Source organism: Pantherophis guttatus, chromosome 17 (assembly GCF_059756535.1).
Source record: "Pantherophis guttatus breed Tessera chromosome 17, ASM5975653v1, whole genome shotgun sequence".
Lineage (NCBI taxonomy): Eukaryota > Metazoa > Chordata > Lepidosauria > Squamata > Colubridae > Pantherophis > Pantherophis guttatus.
Genome location: NC_142079.1, coordinates 15,821,265 through 15,840,635, shown reverse-complemented (window position 1 = coordinate 15,840,635; position 19,371 = coordinate 15,821,265). Strand labels below are relative to the sequence as shown.

The window sequence follows — 19,371 nt, the reverse complement described above, 5'->3', positions numbered from 1 at the left end:
CAAAGTTTCCATTGTTAAACAAGGCAGTTGTTATATGAGCTTTGTCCCATTTTATAACTTTTTGTGCCATAATTGTTAAGTGAATCGTGCAGTTAAGGGAATTTGAGTTTTCTTGTCAAAAGTCAGCTGGGAAGGTTGCAAATGGTGATCACATCGGCCTTGGAACAGTGCAAACGCCATCAATACATGCCAGTTGCCAAGCACCCAAATTTTGATCAAAATTTGATCAAAGTTTGCTGAGAAACAGTTCTATTATGCTGAGGTTCTTCACAAAAGAACTTCAGCACAATAACAAAATACTATGGATTTACATCAGTTTCGAAGAAGGAGGTTTGAGATGGGTTTTTCTTGCACTCAGTGTATAAATGTAGAGACATCTTTTTGCAAAATGTTTCAAGTTGTTGCTTAAATCAATGCTTTATGAGTAAATAAAGCAAATAAAATTAAAACCAATTCCAAGAATAATCATCTATTTCATTTATCTTGTTACAATTATGATAAGCATTTTGATAATTTGTTATTGCATCCAGATGTTATTGTATCCAGATTCTCAACGTGTTTGACACATTTAGTAGATTTATAACAGAAATCAAATACACTTTTGAATTTCAAGTACTGGAAACAAAATTGGCATACAAATTTTTTTAAAAATGAAAAAATATGTTTTATTTGACAGAGGTATCTAAGTAGTTTAATAACGTTAATTTCATGTTTAGTTACACTTACTGATTTTTATCTCTGTATTTATTGACTATTCAGGCAAGAAAATTCTGTCAACTATTCTCAAGCAGATTAAAACTGCTGAGATGGAGAAATTTAGAACCCACTTAATGTGCTCTGAGAATTGACAGGATGGCTGAGTTCAATGGCCTAAGAAATTTAAAGGGTGATGGTAAAAACACTCAGGGTAAACGTGTCAAGAGATAATTTTGCAACTGTGCCACTGTGACAAAGGAAAGCCTATTGTGTCAAGGTGGAAATTTATAATTTCAGCAGCAGCAGCCAGAAGCCGATGCTCTTTAGCCACAATTGTGGAGTCAACTTTCATTAAAGCTGCCAGTTTTACAACTTTGTACCTAGTTGAATCAGGTTCCAGTGCAGTCAATCTTTTTACAAAAGAAACTTATTTTGGACTTTAAAAAAAAAAATAATAATTATAACATGTTTATGTGAATAAAAAATAAATAAAAAATAAAAAATAAAAAGTGTTGTTTGTGTGAAAATTGATTTGATAGTCACTAAAGAGAACCTCTTTAAATTAACTAAAACTTAACATGATTTACAAAACTGAAATGTCACAGGTGAATGAGAGTAGTAACTATTTATAAAGAGGTATAAAAACCAGAAATGTTACTACATAGGTGGGTGATAAAATCTATTGCAAGCGTAAGAGTATTGAAAGATTGGGAGTTGATTGAAAACGGATTGCGTATCATTGCATTTAAGCATCCAGACAGGTATCGCCTATTGATGGGAGTTGGGTGGCATTTAAATTTAATACATTGCAGGTAGTCCTCGACTTACAACCACAATTGAACCCAAAATTTCCATTGCAAAGTAAGGCATCCGTTGAGTGAGTTTTGCCCCATTTTTGCTCCACTTGTGAAGCGAACCACACAATTGTCAAGTGAATCTGGCTTCCCCATTGCCTTTGCTGCTTGGACCTTGGTTGGGAAGGTTGCAGATGGTGACCGCATGAGCCCAGAACAGTCCAGCTGCCATAAATTCAAGGAATGCCAATTGCCAGCATCTGAATTTGGATCACATGACCAAGGGGATGCTTCAGGGATTGTAAGTGGGAGAAACAATCATAAGTAACTTTGAACGGTCACTAAATGGTTGTAAGTCAGAGACTACCTGCATAATACGTTTTTTTATTACATCCGATGCTTTGAAAGCCTCTCTTGTATTCAGCGTGTATTCTATGAATTTCAACCCCATTCTTGTTTTGCTGGCAATAGGCAAGGCGTATGCTAACCTTTTAGAATTAGAATTAGAATTCTTTACTGGCCAAGTGTGACACAAGGAATTTGTCTCCAGTGCATAAGCTCTCAGTGTATATACAACAATAGTGATAGATTATTATCATAGTATTGTAAAAATACATTCATCATAAAATATTAGATACAACACTTAGTGATAGTCACGGATACTAAATAAGCAATCAACATAAATCATACTAGGGTACTAATTAAAAAATTTAAATCGTAAGATACAAGCAACAAAGTTATAGTCATAAGAAGATAAGGTGATATGTAATAGGAAGGATGAGAAGAATAATAGTAATGCAGTCTTAGTAAATAGTTTGACAGTGTTGTGGGAATTAGATTTTTAGCAAAGTGATGGCATGGGGGGGAAAACTGTCCTAGCGTCTAGTTGTTCTAACATGCGGTGCCCTATAGAGGCGGCGTGCTTTTTTTGATGATATATTTTATGGTAGGTGTCCATTTTAGGTCTTGAAATATTATACAACCTAGAAACTTGAAGTTCTCTACTGTGGCTACTGGTATTGGTATTGTGACTGGTGATAGTGTAGGAGAGCTTCTCCTAAAATCTACTGTAGAAATTGTTTCAGCCGCACCACAAGACTAATTGTTCAACCTCCCGTCTGTATGCAGATTCATCATCGTCTCGAATGAGACCAATTACTGTTGTATCATCTGCAAACTTCAGTACTTTAACAGAGGGATCCTTTGAGATGCAATCATTGGTATAGAGTGGGTATCAGCAACTCGCGGCTCCAGAGCCACATGCAGCTCTTTCGTCCCCCTGCTGTGGCTCCCTGTCGGCTGGGAGCCACCACTGGCTGGCCCCGCCCCTTGCCCTCCCCTCCCAGTCATTCCTCACCTCGCTTTAATTGTGCTGCGAGCACTTTGCGCAGCACAGTTAAATTTAGCACGCTTCATAATGAGGGAGAAGTCCCCTCCTCCTCCTGGAGCCCATTAAGATGCGGAGCATCGGCCACAGCCAGACCGGGCCAGTGTCTTGGGGCAGAGAGGAAGTTGCCCATCTCCCCGAGCGACCCAAGGTGCACGCAGCACCAACAAGTGCTGGACGTAGCGCCCGTGAGAGGAGGCAAGTACAGAGGCACTTCTCTCCCGCTCTGGAATATGCAACAAGTCTCCATCCCCCACTGTCACCTTTACCTTCTCAGGCCAGGCGAGGAGTGACTGGGAGGGGAGGGCGAGGGATGGGGCCAGCCAGTGGTGGGTTCAGTTGACAGGAAGCCAGAGCAGGAGGACAAAAGAGCTTCATTTATCTCGGAACCTGAAATGACTCTTGATTTAAGTCATATGGTAAAAACCACCCAAAGAAGAAGAAAGAACATCAGCAAAAAAAAAAAAAAGAAAGAAAGAAAGAAAACAAATAAAACCCTTGCCTGTTTTTGGAAATGGTTCAAGAGGGAACACACACAAACACACACGAGAGAGAGAGAGAGAGAGAGACAGACAGACATAGACACAGACACAGACACAGACACACAGAGAGGGAGATACCTGTTTCCCACACAAAAGAAAACACCGGGAGCCAGAAAACCTGGGTAGGCGTGGCTGGGTGTGGTCATGTGACTGGGTGGGTGATGTTGAGTTGGCCAAGCCCACCCAGGTTTTGTGGCTCCCGGTATTTTCTTTTTTGTGGGAAACTGCTCCAAATGGCTCTTTGAGTGTTTAAAATTGCAGACCCCTAGTATAGAGAGAGAAGTGCAGAGAGCACACAGCCCTGGGGGCCCCTGTGCTAATTGTACAGGTATCTGATGTGATTCTGCCTAGCTTCACCTGCTGCTTCCTGTCTGTTAGATAATTGTACTGCAGACCTCTAACATGGGTCTCTGTCCTTTTGTGTCATGTGCAGCTGAATATGCTTTAGGCTTTTCTTACAGGGTTTTTTCCCCAAGCCCTTTATCCTCCTGCTTGCTCTGCTGAACTCTTTCTCACTTTTCCTTTGAAGGGTGCTGGCAAAAATGGGTCACACTGAACTCTGATCTAACCAATGTGGAGTTTCCTCCCATGCTTTGCTTGCTGTTCATGAAGCTCAAGAGGCCTTGGACTTTGCAGGGTTGCTTCACCCTCGTTGCTCATTCAGCTGGTGATATGATCCTGGCTACTTCTCACACAGAAAGCAGCCATGCCACATTTCTCCAGTGTTATAGCGATGCATTTGAATTTCCCTATCACATGCAAAATTGTTACAGTTAAATTTTGTATTATGTTCAAGGATGTGGGAAATAATCCAATTCCTCTAGCCTGGCCATTGATAAGCAACACATCCATTTGCATTGTCTGTTACTTGTAAATAGGTTTTAGTAGGCAGAGGCGGAGCCCCGGGGGACACTGAGAACTGCCTTACAGTATGCCGAAGAAGCATGTATAAGCATGCTTTGGGTGCAGTGGTATAAACCGGTCGCAAATCCATGGGACTGTGATTCTCCATAGGAGACTTTGATCAAACAGTGCATCTGTTCCAATCCCTTGCATGTTTATTACGGAAAGATATAGATTTAGGCTTGCATGGTTTGTTTTGTTGAAAAACAGGTGCTGGTTCCTGGCTCCATCCCAGACGTATTGCTGATACCATGTTCTAGTGTTCCATCAGGTGCAGCTGCTACCGGTTTGTGGTTTCTCAGGCCGCCACTGGCTCTTTTTGAATAGTGGAAGTGCTCTTCTCCAGTCTTCTGGCACTTCACCAGTTCTCCAAGAAATTTCAGGGATGGTTCTTCCATCATTTCTGGTATCTTCTTCAGCATCCTGGGATGTATAATTTGTCTGGTCCAGGATACCAATTTGCTAAGGGTAAAAATTCAGCTTGCTGCTTGAATCGTTGGAGTTCCTTTCTTTATACAAGGAAGTTTAAAAGAGCTCTCCTTTTCTGAGAGAAGAGAAATAGCAATAGCAATAGCCCTTAGACTTATATACCACTTCACAGTCCTTTCCAGCCCTCTCTAAGCGGTTTACAGAGTCAGCCTCTTGCCCCCAACAATCTGGGTCCTTATTTTACCCACCTCGGAAGGATGGAAGGCTGAGTCAACCTTGAGCCTGGTGAGAAATGCAAGGAAAGTACTATGTCTTGTGTATTCTCGTCACTTTTTCTGCCAACAGATCAGCAGCTTCCTTGACCCTTATTTTAGATATAAACTCCCCCCTCGTGCCCCTTGCTTCTTACATTTATATTGTGATTGTTGTTATCTTCAGATGATTTTAAGTTTTACCTTTCCAACTTCATCCCTACAGCATCGACTCAGTGTGGCTTCTGAAGCCTGTCAGTTGCTGTTTATTGTGCGCTGAAAACGCACATGCAGGCCTGGTGCTTGATGGCCCATGTTTCTGGCAGCTCAAATGTTTGTCTTTCAGGGTGTCTCCAACAGTATATTACTGACTAAGCTGCCCCAGATATTAATTAACGCTTTAATGTTTGTAGGAAGTGATTATACTTTAAAAGAGGCACTTGGGTGATTGCATGAAGAGCTCTGATCTGGAACCAGATCAATCCATCTGTGTTTTGCTACTTGTACTTGAAATATCCTGGGTTGATTTGGGAAATGATAAGGCTCGTACTAATCCTAAAAGTGCGAAGTTGTTTTCAGAAGTTGCTCCAGGGGATTGATGCTTGATCGGTTGACGTTTTATGCAGCTTTGTATCTTCTAACATTTGATGTTATGTTTTTCAGTGGAATTATACAACTTACATGTTATATTAAAGGTGGAAACATTTCTGAAGTGAATAAAACAAATAAAACAAAATGCAAAGATAAATCACTTTAAAATGCATTTTAACAGGGGTGTGTAGACTTTTTATATCTAATGTTGCTTTTTAACAATCCTAAAACTATACTTAATAAAAATTTGATGGTGGAATTAAACAGAAATTATTGTGCATTGGAACAACAATTTCACGTTTTCTTCACTAGCTGCTGCCTGTCCATGTTCCTGCCCAGTTCGGGGTGCAAATGGCCAAATAAGCTTTTTGACCTGTTAAAGTCACTTAGTAGATGCTTTTCATTCTGGTCTTCCTGCTCTTGAGGTGAAACTAATGGGACCAAAAAAGGAATGTTTTTGCTGTTATACACCGTCTTTGAAATTATTTCACTAAAATCTTGAGCTTCTACTTAGTTATCTTTCCGGTAATGTTTTTTTCTTCAATCATTTTATCTAAGTGCAATATTGTTTCTGTGCTTTGTTATGTGCTGTTTGTAGCTTAGATATAAACCACTTTAAGAGTTAATTGATGGAATATACATATTTCTAAAGTAATAGCTTTTTTTGAGATACAGTTGGCTGAGATTTCTCCTCATCTAAAGAAGTAGATTGAGTGTCTTTCTTAAACCTTCATTTTTTTCTAGAAGAAAGAAAGCTTTTAGCAGGATTTTAATCGGTTCATGGTTTTAAAAATTGTTTCAAATTGCCAGCTCATTGTTTTAAACTTTGTTTTTCTATTTCTGTTCTTTCATTGTTTTGATTTATTTGTTTAGTATCACACCTCAGTAGTGTAAGAAATAAATCAAGTGATGTTTACCAAACAATACAAAAAGGCACTTCTTGTCCATAGGTGTATAATCTGAAAATACACGAGATGGGGGAACAAGAAAAAGACAAAAGAGATACCAGTTCTTAGAGCAACAGAGTTCTTGGCGTGTCCCTCTGCTGCACCTGAGCTAATTAGGCAAACGAGTTAGGAATTTTGGAATTGGAAAAGCTAACAAAAACTCATCTGATGAAATATTTATATAGATTGTGCTTGTAAAATATAGTACAGCTGTTACACACAAATCTGCATGTTCTTATGCTTAATCGTGGAATCCTACAGTGGAATTGAAGGAGTCCATTTAAACCATTGAGATCAAACTTTTGGCTCAGTTCAAGAATTCAAATTACCGTATTTTCCGGCGTATAAGACTTTTTAACACATGAAAATCTTCTCAAAAGTCGGGGGTCGTCTTATACACCGGGTGTCGTTCTCCTGTAACCAGGCAGATCAGCCCGAAAGGCTCTGACGAGCCTTAAATGGCTCTGACGATCCAAGCCCTGACGATCTGCTAATCAGGCAACTCAGTTGGGATCGCCAGAGCCATGGAGAAGGGAAAAAGTTTTCCCCCTCCAGTTTGCTTACTGTAGCTGCTTGCCTTGCCTTGCTTCACTTGCCTGAATCTATTCCATCAGCAAGCAACTCCCTGCCTGCAATCAAGCAGGCAGGGAGTTGTGGACTTCAAATCCCAGAATTCCTCAGCCAGCAAAACAAAGCTGGCTGAGGAATTCTGGGGGTTGAAGTCTACAAGTCTTAAAGTTGCCAAGGTTGGAGACCCCTGTTCTATTGGGTAAGTTTTTTTCCCCTTTGGGATCTTTAAAAAAAATAGTTAATTGGGGTTTTTTTTTAGTTGTTCTTTTTTAGACCTAGCCATTTAAAGTTTAGGAAGTTTTAAATTTAACTTTCATATAAAAATAAAAATAAAATAAAATAAAATAATATTTGTGCAGCTTTCTGAGATTTAGTATGTTTTTGTAGTGTTTCACTCTAACTACACAAACACACAAAATCTCACAAAGCTGTATGTGGAATTTTGTGTGTGTAAAGTGTGAAAGTTGGGTTTTTGGGCTTTTTGTGGCTGTGTGAGGTTCCTGCTTGTTGCAGGGGCCATTTTGGGTCTAGCACAGCTGCTTTTACATTGTAGGTGAGCCAGTTGTGTTGTGTTGTGTTTTGTGTGTGTAAAGTGTGAAAGTTGTTTTTTTGGGCTTTTTGTGGCTGTGTGAGATTCCTGCTTGTTGCAGGGGCCATTTTGGGTCTAGCACAGCTGCTTTTACATTGTGGGTGAGCCAGTTGTGTTGTGTTGTGTTGTGTTGTGTGTGTGTAAAGTGTGAAAGTTGTTTTTTTGGGCTTTTTGTGGCTGTGTGAGGTTCCTGCTTGTTGCAGGGGCCATTTTGGGTCTAGCACAGCTGCTTTTACATTGTGGGTGAGCCAGTTGTGTTGTGTTGTGTTGTGTGTGTGTAAAGTGTGAAAGTTGTTTTTTTGGGCTTTTTGTGGCTGTGTGAGGTTCCTGCTTGTTGCAGGGGCCATTTTGGGTCTAGCACAGCTGCTTTTACATTGTGGGTGAGCCAGTTGATATTTTTTAATTTTTATTTGGTATGCGTTGGAAGAGGGGTAGTCTTATACGGCGAGTATAGCCCAAACCCTATATTTTAACAGGAAAATTCGGGTGTCGTCTTATACACCCAGTCGTCTTATACGCCGGAAAATACGGTAAACTATCCCAAACAAGAGGTCACCCCAGCTTGGTTTGAACACATCTTATGAAATGAAGCCATCACCTTTCTGGCATTCAGTTGGAGCTTGCCTTAAATCCATTACTCCCTAATGGAATATTCTGGAAAAAAGAGAACAAGCTTCCCAGCCCTGAATTAAGTTACCATCTTGCTTGGATTTTTCCACGTCTACATCCTGACAGCCTCCAGGCATTGAATCATGACTTCTGTTGTAGCTCTCATTGAGGTCGGATTGAAATGCACAACTAGGTTTCATTAGCGTACGAATGATGCCTCACACCTAACCAGAAGATGACTGTCCCAGCAGCTTCATGGAGCTGCTGAACAGACCAAACCATGATCATCCATGAGAATGAGCAGTGCAGTGCATCCCTCCGAATGCAGCTGAAGCCAGACTGCCATAAATCAAATAATCAGTTTCTTCTACCTGTTCTCTATAATTGCAGTGAACCTGCTTTTTTTAAATGATCTTCTCTAAGAAGAGAATAGTGGGGAAGGGATGGTAGGCTGCATGCTGTCCTGGTTCCTGCAAAGAGGGCAGAGTTGCTGGGACCTTACCTTTTCTCAAAGAAGCATTTGTTACAGCTCCAATCTGGTTCTCAATCCCTTCCCTAGCTGCTTTCAGTAGCCAAGTGAAACAGGAATCCAATTCACAAGTGACGGAAGAACTGAGATCCCAGAGCCCAGTCCATTTCCTCAAGATTCCCAGTCTCCAGCACCTTCCACAGGGTGTCACCTTTATCATCTTGCTAGATTCTGTCCATTTGGTTTTGCTCCGAGCCAGAATGGGAACAATTTTATTCAGAAAGTGCCTAAGCAGATTATGGCAATTTTACCTAATAGGTTTTCCAGTCTATCTTTTCTTACTAGGGATTAGCACACTCTAAATAGTAGTGCAGCTGGCCAGCATTCCACAGATGCAGTGAGGGCAGAGAACTCATTATGCTTGGCCACCCTGATTCCCATGGCACAGGCTCAGATTTGAGCTCAGAGATGTGCCTAGTCACACTTCTTTCTCATTTATGCCAGTAGTCTTTGCCCACTTTATTTCTCTGAGCATCTCAGAAAACCAAGGAAATTTAAAAATATTAGTTGTAGAAGAGTTTGCTGGAAACAGCTCAACTCCTTCTTCACTGGGTAGGAATGTCCCTCTTCCTCAGATTAAAATATTTTTTATTCTTAATATTAAAAAGGCAGGATAGAATATTTCCCCAAAGAAGAAATGGAGAAACAGGTTCTTAAAGGCAGAAAGCAGCCCCAGTCTTCCTGCATAGGAAAACAGCTTCAAACAGAAGAGACCGATCTTTGGGAATGAAGATTTGGTATCCATTCAGGAAGACTGGACCAATCTATTCATAAACAAAATGCATGGACAGAAGGTTGGATCTGATGGGATTAAAATCTGCATTCCCCACCCAAATCTAAGGACAGGGCATGACCTCTAGGACATAATAGGATTAACCCACCGCCATTAAAATAGCAAAAGGCACAAGGCTCACTACATTGCACAACTCCCTGGAGCATCTCAATCAGAACCCTATGAAGATCCATCCACTTACTCAGCCATTTGGTCAGCCACCCCAGAAATATTGCAATCACTGAAGTTTCTGGAAACCAAATAAACCTTTCCTTGCAGTCAGTCAGCCTCAATTTTATTTCCACCACCTTTTTCCCGGCTTGGAACCAGACCGGATTGTTCTTCCAACAACCGGTTCTCCTGTGATACCCATTCCAAGTTCCCCCTGCTTGTTTCTCTGTAATTGCACCTTCAGCTTTTATTTCTGGATCAGTTTTCATGGAATTCTCTCACAACGTTTTGCATTATTTTGTGTATCTGCCTCCAGATTCTTCAAACTAGTAGCCTTGCAGTGCTGATATCGTTTATAAGGGAAACAGTGTCTTTTTCAACTCTCCAAACCTTGTCTTGCCATCTACTTACTTACCCTTGTAGGAAGTTAGCACCCACCCCTCTCCTGGAAGAGTGAAATATTTTAGGAAATATGAAAAAGGCAGAAATATGAGAAGCATATTTTACAGACAAAGCAGCTCCCACCTTCCTGCCCCCACCCTTTGTCAATGGGCCATTAAGGCTTGGGCCAGTCTATTCTACATAACAAAGATCTACCTCCTTCAGGCAGAGCCATAGTAGGAATTGCGAAAGATAGGATTAGCCCTCTACACAATAGCAGTAGAAACTCACCACATGTGACCTGGGAAGCACATCTGACCATCAGCCAGCAAGACCCCCACCCCCTGGGAGTCTGACAACCAATCAGGATACTCTTTTGGGGCCCCAAGGAATGCAGAGCCAGAGAGAGCATAAAAACCCGAGGACTTTACTGTATTTGCCCCTTTTCTGTTCAGGAACTCAAGCCATGTGATCCTGTCCACCATTAAACCATCTTTCCAAGCAGTCTCCATGTTTCCAGTGTCTGTTTCCCCACTTGGAGCAGAACCCAGAAGGATGTTTCTTCCAACACCCTTATCTTGGTATGGCTCAAAGTTTTACAGTGCGCCAATAGAACTTTGAATGGCCTTGCTTTCTATCAGTCTAAAGCATCAGTATCAGTCTAAAGTAAAGGTTTTCCAAACTTGGCAACTTTTAAGACTCGTGGACCTCAACTCCCAGAATTCCCTAGTGAGTATGGGGCTGGTTGGGGAATTCTGGGGGTTGAAATTCACAAGTCTTAAAAGTTGCCAACATTGGAGACCCTGGCCTAAAAGTTTGCATGGTATAAATCCTTTGCTGAAGTCAAGGGTTCTTAAATCCATAACCTTCTCTCCATCTGTTAAGAAAATTAGCATGATGGATGTATATAAAATTTGTAGATTCATTAGATGATTCCATGTGCAGACTCCATGCAGGCTTGGTATGACATTGGTAAAGTGTATTATCTATGTAGAAAATTAGCACCCATCCCTCTCCTAGAAGAATGAAATATTTTAGGAAATATTAAAAAGGCAGAATATTATATTTCCTTAAATAAGAAATAGAGAATCATGCTCTTAAAAAGACAGAAAGCAGACTCAATCTCTCTCCCCCCAGCAGATATTTTGTGCCCATTAAGAAAGACTGGACCAGTCTATCTGCAAAACAAAAGTCCTTCAGCTCCAGGGTGATAGGATTAAGACATGACCTTTCAGGACATAATAGGATTAACCCACTAAACCACAGAGCTCACTACATTGCACAATCTCCTAAGGACATTGCATCACCCTCCAAACTTCAACCAAACTTAGTTCAGACAAACATGATCCCTACATGGCCCCATGGGAGTCTGACAACAGCCAATAGAATACATGTTCTTGCACAGGAAAAGGAAAATTAAATAAGAAGCCTAGAGAAGGTATAAAAGCCACCCACTCTCAACTCCATCTGGTCAGCTGCCCAGAACCATGTGCTTGGTGGTTCTGTTCATCATTAAACCATTTTTCCAATCAGCCTCCAGCCTCCATTTTGTCTCCAGTGCCTTTCTCCCGGCTTGGAACTGAACCAGATGGATATTTCTTTCAACAATTGTTACATACCATATTCAGGATGTGGATGGAGGTATTAGCAAGATTATTCAAATTTACTGTTATCCTTTCCTCTTAATCCATTTAGATCCAATGATAGATCCAGAAGAGATCTTAAAAGAATCTCGAGACTACAAGATGTAGGAATGTGAAGGCACAGATAGGGTGGTTCCCCCTCCAACCTCCAAATCAGACCTTTTTAGAAGAAAACAGAAGCCTAGAAGTCAGCAAATAGCTATGCAAATAAGGTCATTGAGAAGGACTTAAAGTCTATGACAGTGGTTTATTTCCTTGGAAGAGGTGAGATATATCTTGTAAAAACAGGAAAGAAAGCACTTGGCAGCATCTTATCAGTCTCATCAGGAGAGATTTAAACTACAAACAAAGAGGCTGAGTGGCAGGGACCCAGAACCAAATATGCAGCCAAGCACTGAGAGCACAAAAGGGCATCGTAAATGGAGAAATGGGAAGCCAGGATGGAGGCTTCTGCATTCCTTAATAACTAAAAAATCAGTTGGTTTTATTTGTAAATCCAGTGAAAGTAAATCTTTTTCCATATCACTCTTGTAATGTGGCATCCCAAACAGATTAATTCTCAGTTGTATCCTCTTTTATCTACTCTTTTTAAACCCATTTTTATGGTATCAGAAAATCTTGAGACGTTTATTAGTAGTGCATTGTTCCCAAATGTCCCTGAATTTTTCCAAAGTTAAAATACTTTTCTCTATTCTATATTAGTAAGTCTTCTTTAATTATAATCTTTAGTTCTTTCTGCTTGCCTCTTGTGTCCAGCTTTCAAAGTTTCCTCTTATCACGTTTTTCTCTAATCCACAAAATTTTCCCACAGGAAGATTTCTTACACTTAAATTCAGAATCTTCATATATTTTAATGGAATTTTAAAAAACCCACAGGAAGGATTCTTACAATTAATTTCAAAATCTTATTTCTAAGCCATCTGCCCTTTACTCCAAAATCAATGTCCTAATCATCAGTTTTCTGTTTATTTCAGAATATTGTGTTAAGTTTTTAAAGTTATATAAAACTTCTTTTGCAGAGGATTGATGGAAAATCACTCAGTGATGGAATGTGCAGCTGAAGTTTGGGGGGAGGGGGAAGAATCTCAGCAATCCCATCCTGGTTTCCTAGGGAGGGGGCAACACATTCCAGAGACCCAAAGTAAGGGATTGTGCCCTCCTGACTGGACAGGGAAGGAAATCTCCCAGGGTATATCGATTAGATTAGAATGCAACAGCTATAGTCTGGTGAGATTCTGTCTATTAGGTATAAGCTAGTGTTTCTCAACCTTGGCACATTGAAGATGTGTGAACTTCAACTCCCAGAATTCCCAAGCCAGCAAAGCTTCAACATGCCAAGGTTGAGAAACACTGGTATAAGCAAAGAAAGAACTGGACTCAATTGGATTTCACTGTGTCATCTTTGGATTTGGTCTGACATCTGGTGTGATGGAACCTGTCCTACTGAAGGACAGTTAACAAGCAATTTCCTGAAGTGATCAAGAAAGGAAGTGGGGGAACTCAGTATCCCTTTGAAGTCTCTGAATTACAACTTGGGCAACGCAGACTTTTTCCTTGGCTTCCAGAGCTCTAAAACCCATTGAAGACAGCTGTTTTACAGCGACCGTCTGTATGGAGCGCTTGTGGGTGATCCCAGTGCTCTCTTTGTCCAGAGAGGAATTTCAGGGTGCCAATCCATTTGCCTGGTCCTAGTTCTGCTGTGGTCATTGGCTCCACTGAAAATGGAGGTGTCTTCAGTGCACCATTGCTTCCTGGAAAGTCCGGTCGAAGTATTTTCTATGGCTGGAAGAACTAGGGCCAGAAATAACAGGTGTAAATTATAGCTATCTAGATTTTATTTTCTAACTGCACAGTCCCTTCCTTTTACCTGATGGTCCTGCCAGAAGAACTTCCCAGACATGGACACTCAACTGGGTGACCCTCACAGAAGGGCTGCTTTAATGTTTGGAAAGGAGGGTCTTCATTTGGAAAAGCGGTCTTTGGAAGTGCCCTCTTTCAGATGCCTTGCACAACCTTTTCTCATTCTACATTTAACAAGGTATATGTAAGAAAGAAAATCAGATCCTGGAAGAAGTTTTCTAAGTCTTTATAATAATTAGGACAAAGGGTCGTAGGCTGTTATCGTGTGTGTTTGAAGTTATAACAAAACAGTACCTGCCTCTCGCGACTCTTCTGTAGAGCTGGAAGGCTGCCAATTAGATTCGAAGGTTTTTCTTCTTTTTCTGAGAAGTCAAATTGTGGGATCCTGAACCTGAATCCTGCACTGTGGTCTCCTTCCACCTTCTTCTCCAGTCTAGCAGCTAAAATTCAAGGAACCGGCTCCCATGCAGCTTCTGGCCATCTGTTCCTTCCCTTGGGATGTCTTGTAGGGCAATAGAATAGTTGAACAGAAAGACTGACCGTCCCCTCGTGGTTCCATTTCTGGAGCACTTTTGAGCGGTCTGGAATTGTTGCTTGGAAACTATAACCATCTGAGCGTTTGCTCCTTCTGCATGCCTTGCTTGGGATATTGCTTTCTGAACCTGCTTCTTCTCCCTGCAACTTTCATAGGTAAAATGAAAAGGTTTTGTGTCCATCACTGTCTTGAAGTGGCAGATGGCTTAATTATTCATGGTGACTGGCCTGTTTGAGATCCCTGTATAATGCAGAACAAAGTTTCAGGACACGGGGATCTTGGAAATTTGAAAAAAATAAATCTAGTAAATAAGACCCACATTTCCTGGATGTGCACTGCTCGATGGGGCTAGCGGAGGCTAGTCAAGAAAGCTAAAGACATGGCTGTTCAGCCTGGACTGGGGGTGGGGTTGACATGTATTTTAACACGCTTTTATTTGGATAGTTTATTGTTGTGAGCCGCCCTGAGTCCTATGGAGATAGGGCGGCATATAAATCAAATCAAATCAATCAATCAATAAATAATCAAGATACAAGTTGAAGAATACTTGAATGAGGGATCATCAGCAAATGCCAGGTCTACAGAATAGACTGGGAAGTGGAAAAAACTCTCTGAAGAAGACAGTGGCAGCCACTTAGTTGCTGTTGCCATGAAACAGCAACATGGCCGCACCCACCAGTCACCTGGAGTTAAGGAAGTTTTTACATCCTGAAACGGAGCCACAGAATCAGTTCTCACTTTCTCCTGCCATGGTTTTGCAGTTAACTTGCTAGGCAAGCTTAGTTTACAGCTGCACCTGTGGTTTACTTGGTGGGGGGTTTTTTTGTCCTATGCTATTTGTGTATTCACTGTGCTTGTGTGTAATTAGTTTCCCTTGTGCTTGCCTTTCCCTGCTTTTGTGTCTTCAGTGTGTTTCACATTCTTGCAATCTGCCCAGGCAATCAGTGGTTTTGCTTAAAGAGAGCCAGTGTGATCTAGTGATGAAGACTCCAGGCAAGAAACCAGGATACTGGAAGCTGGAAGAGCTGAAGAAGCTTCTTGGATGAGAAGCGAAACGTCTTCAAAGGAAATCCAGAAAGTCCAGTTGCCTCTTGAAAAAGCACCTTTGGGACAGGAGACTGGAAGTTCTAGTTCCGCCTCAGGCGCAAAAGCTAGCCGGAGTGAATCCCTCTCTCAGCCCGATTGTCAGTCTCAAGTGACAAGTTGGTTGATCAATTCCTACCACAACCAATGGATCAATACTCAGTTCATCTGAAAAAGAAAAAGGATCTTGCACTTGTGGGAAAAATGCCAAGCTTGAAAAAAACCCAGTGGTTTCTCTCAGCTGGCATGTGATGAAAAGAAGATTCAATCGAACGCTCCCCTTACCTCTCCGTTTGACCTATTTCAGGAGAAGCACAGTGGAGGTGAGCTTGGAAAATATGTAGAACATGATTTGCACGTTGCTGTCAGAAAATAGGAGGATCTTAAAGCAAGTGGGGATGAAGAGTCTGGTTGCCATGCAGGCTGAGCAGGCATGTTACATCTCCATGACCAATTATAAACCACGGGGAGGTAGGGTACACCTGTTGACAGGAAGGAGCCCGACATTCTGTCTTGACTAGTATTTGACTAAATTATAATTAATAATACTTGTGAGTTCTCATTCAGATAATTATTCACTCTGCATCTGCACATATGTATTCCTTTCCAATGTGAATTTGAGTTGCTCTTTCATTTTAAAATTCCATTTTGTATCATTTATTTTGTTTCTTGTTTAGAAAGCTAGACTTTCCAAAGGAGCCTAAAAAAACTCTGAACCAAGAGTTTACTCATACTGTTCATTCTTTCTATATTTACGACATTTTCCCAATAGGTAATAACTAAGTCATGCTAATTTCATTTTAATTTTGAACACAGGTAGTCCTTGACTTATGACCTGAACGGAGCCCAAAATTTCTTAACATTTGTTAAGTGAGTTTTGCTCCTTTTTGCAACCTTTCTTGCCTCAGTTGTTAAGTTAGTAATACAGTTCCTAAGTGAATCTGGTTTTCCCATTGACTCTGTTGCAAAAGGTGATCACATGACCCTGGGACACTGCAACCTGGATCTGGATCGGGATCGGGACTCCTTACGCACAGTCACTCAGGTGCTCGTCACTTCCCGCCTGGACTACTGCAATGCTGTCTACATGGGGCTCCCCTTGAGGAGCACCCGGAGGCTTCAACTGGTGCAGAATGCGGCCGCGCGGGGGATTATGGGAGCGAGGGGGCGTTCCCATGTGACACCTCTCCTATGTGAGCTGCATTGGCTTCCAGTGGTCTTCCGGGTGTGCTTCAAGGTGTTGGTCACCACCTTTAAAGCGCTCCATGGCATGGGACCTGGGTATTTGCGGGACCGCCTTCTGCCGCCGATAGCCTCCCACCGGCCAGTACGCTCCCACAGAGAGGGACTCCTTAGGGTGCCGTCAGCCAGGCAATGTCGGCTGGCGACCCCCAGGGGGAGGGCCTTCTCTGTGGCAGCTCCTGCCCTTTGGAACGATTTGCCCCCGGAGATACGAAGGATATCGGATCTCCGGGTTTTTCGTTGTGCCCTAAAAACTTTTATTTTCCATCAAGCAGGGCTGGCGTGAAAAACCCCCTCTTTTTTTAAGCCTTTTTTAGCTTTTTAAATTGTCAAATGGGTTTTAGTTTTCAATGTTTTAAATTTTGGGCCACAGTTATATAATTCTTTTAATAATTTTAAATTTTGTATTGGTATGTGTTTTAGTTCTGGCTGTGCACTGCCCTGAGTCCACTAGGAGAAGGGCGGGATATAAATTGAATAAAATAAATAAATAAACCTTCATAAATAAACCTTCATAAATATGAGTCAACTGCCAAGTGCCTGAACTTTGATCATGTGACCATGCTGCAATGGTCATAAGTGTGAAAAATGGCCATAAGTCACTTTTTTCAGTGGTGGTGTAACTTCGAACGGTCACTAAATTAAGTGTTGTAAGTGGAGGATTACCTGTACCAGTTTCCTTGTAATTATTATTTAAATACGTACTTTATTTTCAATTTATATCATACGTACTATTTGGATACATAATTTCAATACCCACCCACCCAAATATTGGGGAGTTATGTATACTTCCTTCCCCCATCATGACTGATCCCTCTTCGAAAAGCATAAGAAAGAAAAAAAATTGCTTGTAAATTGGGAGCCTTTTGCAAGCAGTATTCAAAAAGAAGAAACTGACCTGGAGTGTATGTGAAGGTCCATGTCATGCATGTTGCACTGCCTTAAATCAGATGTGCCTTTTCTTGAAATCCCATGAATGCTTCAGTGTAAGTCCAGGATGATGGGCAGCATGTCTAAGGAGTTGCAGTAGATGCAACCTACCGTACTTGTTCATGTACACACTGAATAATCCCCCTTTCCCTTTTAAATCTGGATTACTGCAGCCCAGCTCCCCATTTGTCATACAGTCAGATTGCATTCATCATACTTAAACAGTATACAACAGGGAAGCCTTATTTAGGGCATATATGTCCTTTGTTTCTCATTATGAATTTTTCCAGAAATAAGAATTATAGGAGCAACCCTTTTGAAAGTATTCTCCCAATCGGTATCTTATCTCTTCAGCATGATGAACTGAGCTTTCTCTGTATTGCTCTGAGGCTATGGATGCCTTCAGAGTTACATGTGGCCCTCACTGTTCTGTAAAGAAGTATTATTCTTTTTCCCAAGTTTTAACAGTTTTATTTCATTTGTGTAAGTGAGTGAGAAAGCTTGCATAAATATTTTGTTGACTATGGGCACAAACTGAATAAATATTTTTCTGTTTATGCAACCAAAGATCTGACATTTTCCCAAGTTAAAACTAGTAAAAACATGTTAATGAGATTCATCTTTAAAGAAATTTAATTAAATTTGACTCCATATCTCTTCAACAGAATTTTCTTAGCAGACTCCTGGATTTGGTTCCTTCTGACTTTTGCATTTTATGGATATGAGCCAATTTTGCAGAAAGTTATACAATAACATAAAAATTGCACTTATAACTAAACCGCTTTTAATTGAAGGTGACTTATAATTTATCTGCCACACAAGAGTGTTGACAGGGCCACTGAAGCCAACTCTTTCAGTGCAGAAATCCAATTTACTATCCTCTCTGTGAAATTACAGATTAACAGACTTGGAAGGGATCTTGTAGGTCATCTAGTCCACCCACCCACCCACCCCCAAGCAGGAGACCCTACATCATTTTTGACAGATGGCAATCCAATCTCTTCTTGAAAGCTTCCAGGAATGAAGCTCCCACAACTTCCGAACACAACTTCTGTTCCATGTTCTCACTGTCAGAAAATTTCTCCTTATTTCCAGGTTGAATCTCTCCTTGATCAGTCTCCATCCATTATTCCTTGCCGGACCTTCAGGTGCTTTGGAGAATATTACAGTAGTGATAATTGTTGGCATTAACTACCAAGGGTATCAGCATATATTGTATGCACCTCTGAATTGTTGGGATATGGGCAGTGACATTACAAGTAGCAAGTATATTATGACATTGAAGGTAGACTGCATAGAACAGCAGGAGTATCCTTGGGTGAAATTCTGCTTTAGTTGCACCAGCGCTATACTGGCCCAAAGGTACTAAAAGAAGTATTGTCCTGACCTTTCCATTAGAAGGGAATGCTGCATGTACTGTAACTTAGATCACACTTCTCTACCTCTCTAAAATTCATTATGTGAGGACAAGCATAAGAGTGGCCATCTGTGTGGGCAATTAAAGAAGTAATATAAATTTACGGAATGATTTCCTGATGGCTTATGATCAATTAGTGATGAGTGAATTGTGATAAAAAGAATATATCTGAATGTGAGACCGAGACTATTCTTTTTAATATCCATAATGAATGAAATTGGAAAAAGAAAAACAAAGTGAAAGAAACAAAAGTGAATGCAGAAGGAATTCAGGAAGAAAAAGAATGAATTCTGTATCAAAATTATTACAATATAATCTCCCAACAGAATGAATAGGAATCGATAAGGAAAAAGGATTAAAAAAACTGCTTAGTAAAAAGAACCATCTTACAGAACGTTACAGAAATATGATGGGAGTATGTAATGGCAAGTTTGAAGAAAAAAAAAGTTAATGGAATGATGGAAAGAGGCAATGGATGATTAAAAAATAATGCTAGAGAA

The 19,371-nt window shown here is 40.8% G+C and overlaps 1 protein-coding gene across 5 annotated transcripts in view; it reads left to right on the top strand.

The window, feature by feature from the left end:
- The window catches only part of SPPL3 (signal peptide peptidase like 3), an 85,408-nt gene that overhangs the window by 26,555 nt on the left and 39,482 nt on the right, over window positions 1-19,371 (top strand). For 2 of the 5 annotated variants that reach the window (XM_034438483.3, XM_087880612.1), the window contains exon 1: window positions 15,108-15,605. The exons of the other annotated variants lie outside the window; for them this stretch is intronic. The gene's annotated coding sequence lies outside the window, so the exon portion shown is untranslated. Of the gene's footprint in view, window positions 1-15,107; window positions 15,606-19,371 lie in introns of those variants that run through there. 5 annotated transcript variants of the gene reach the window in all.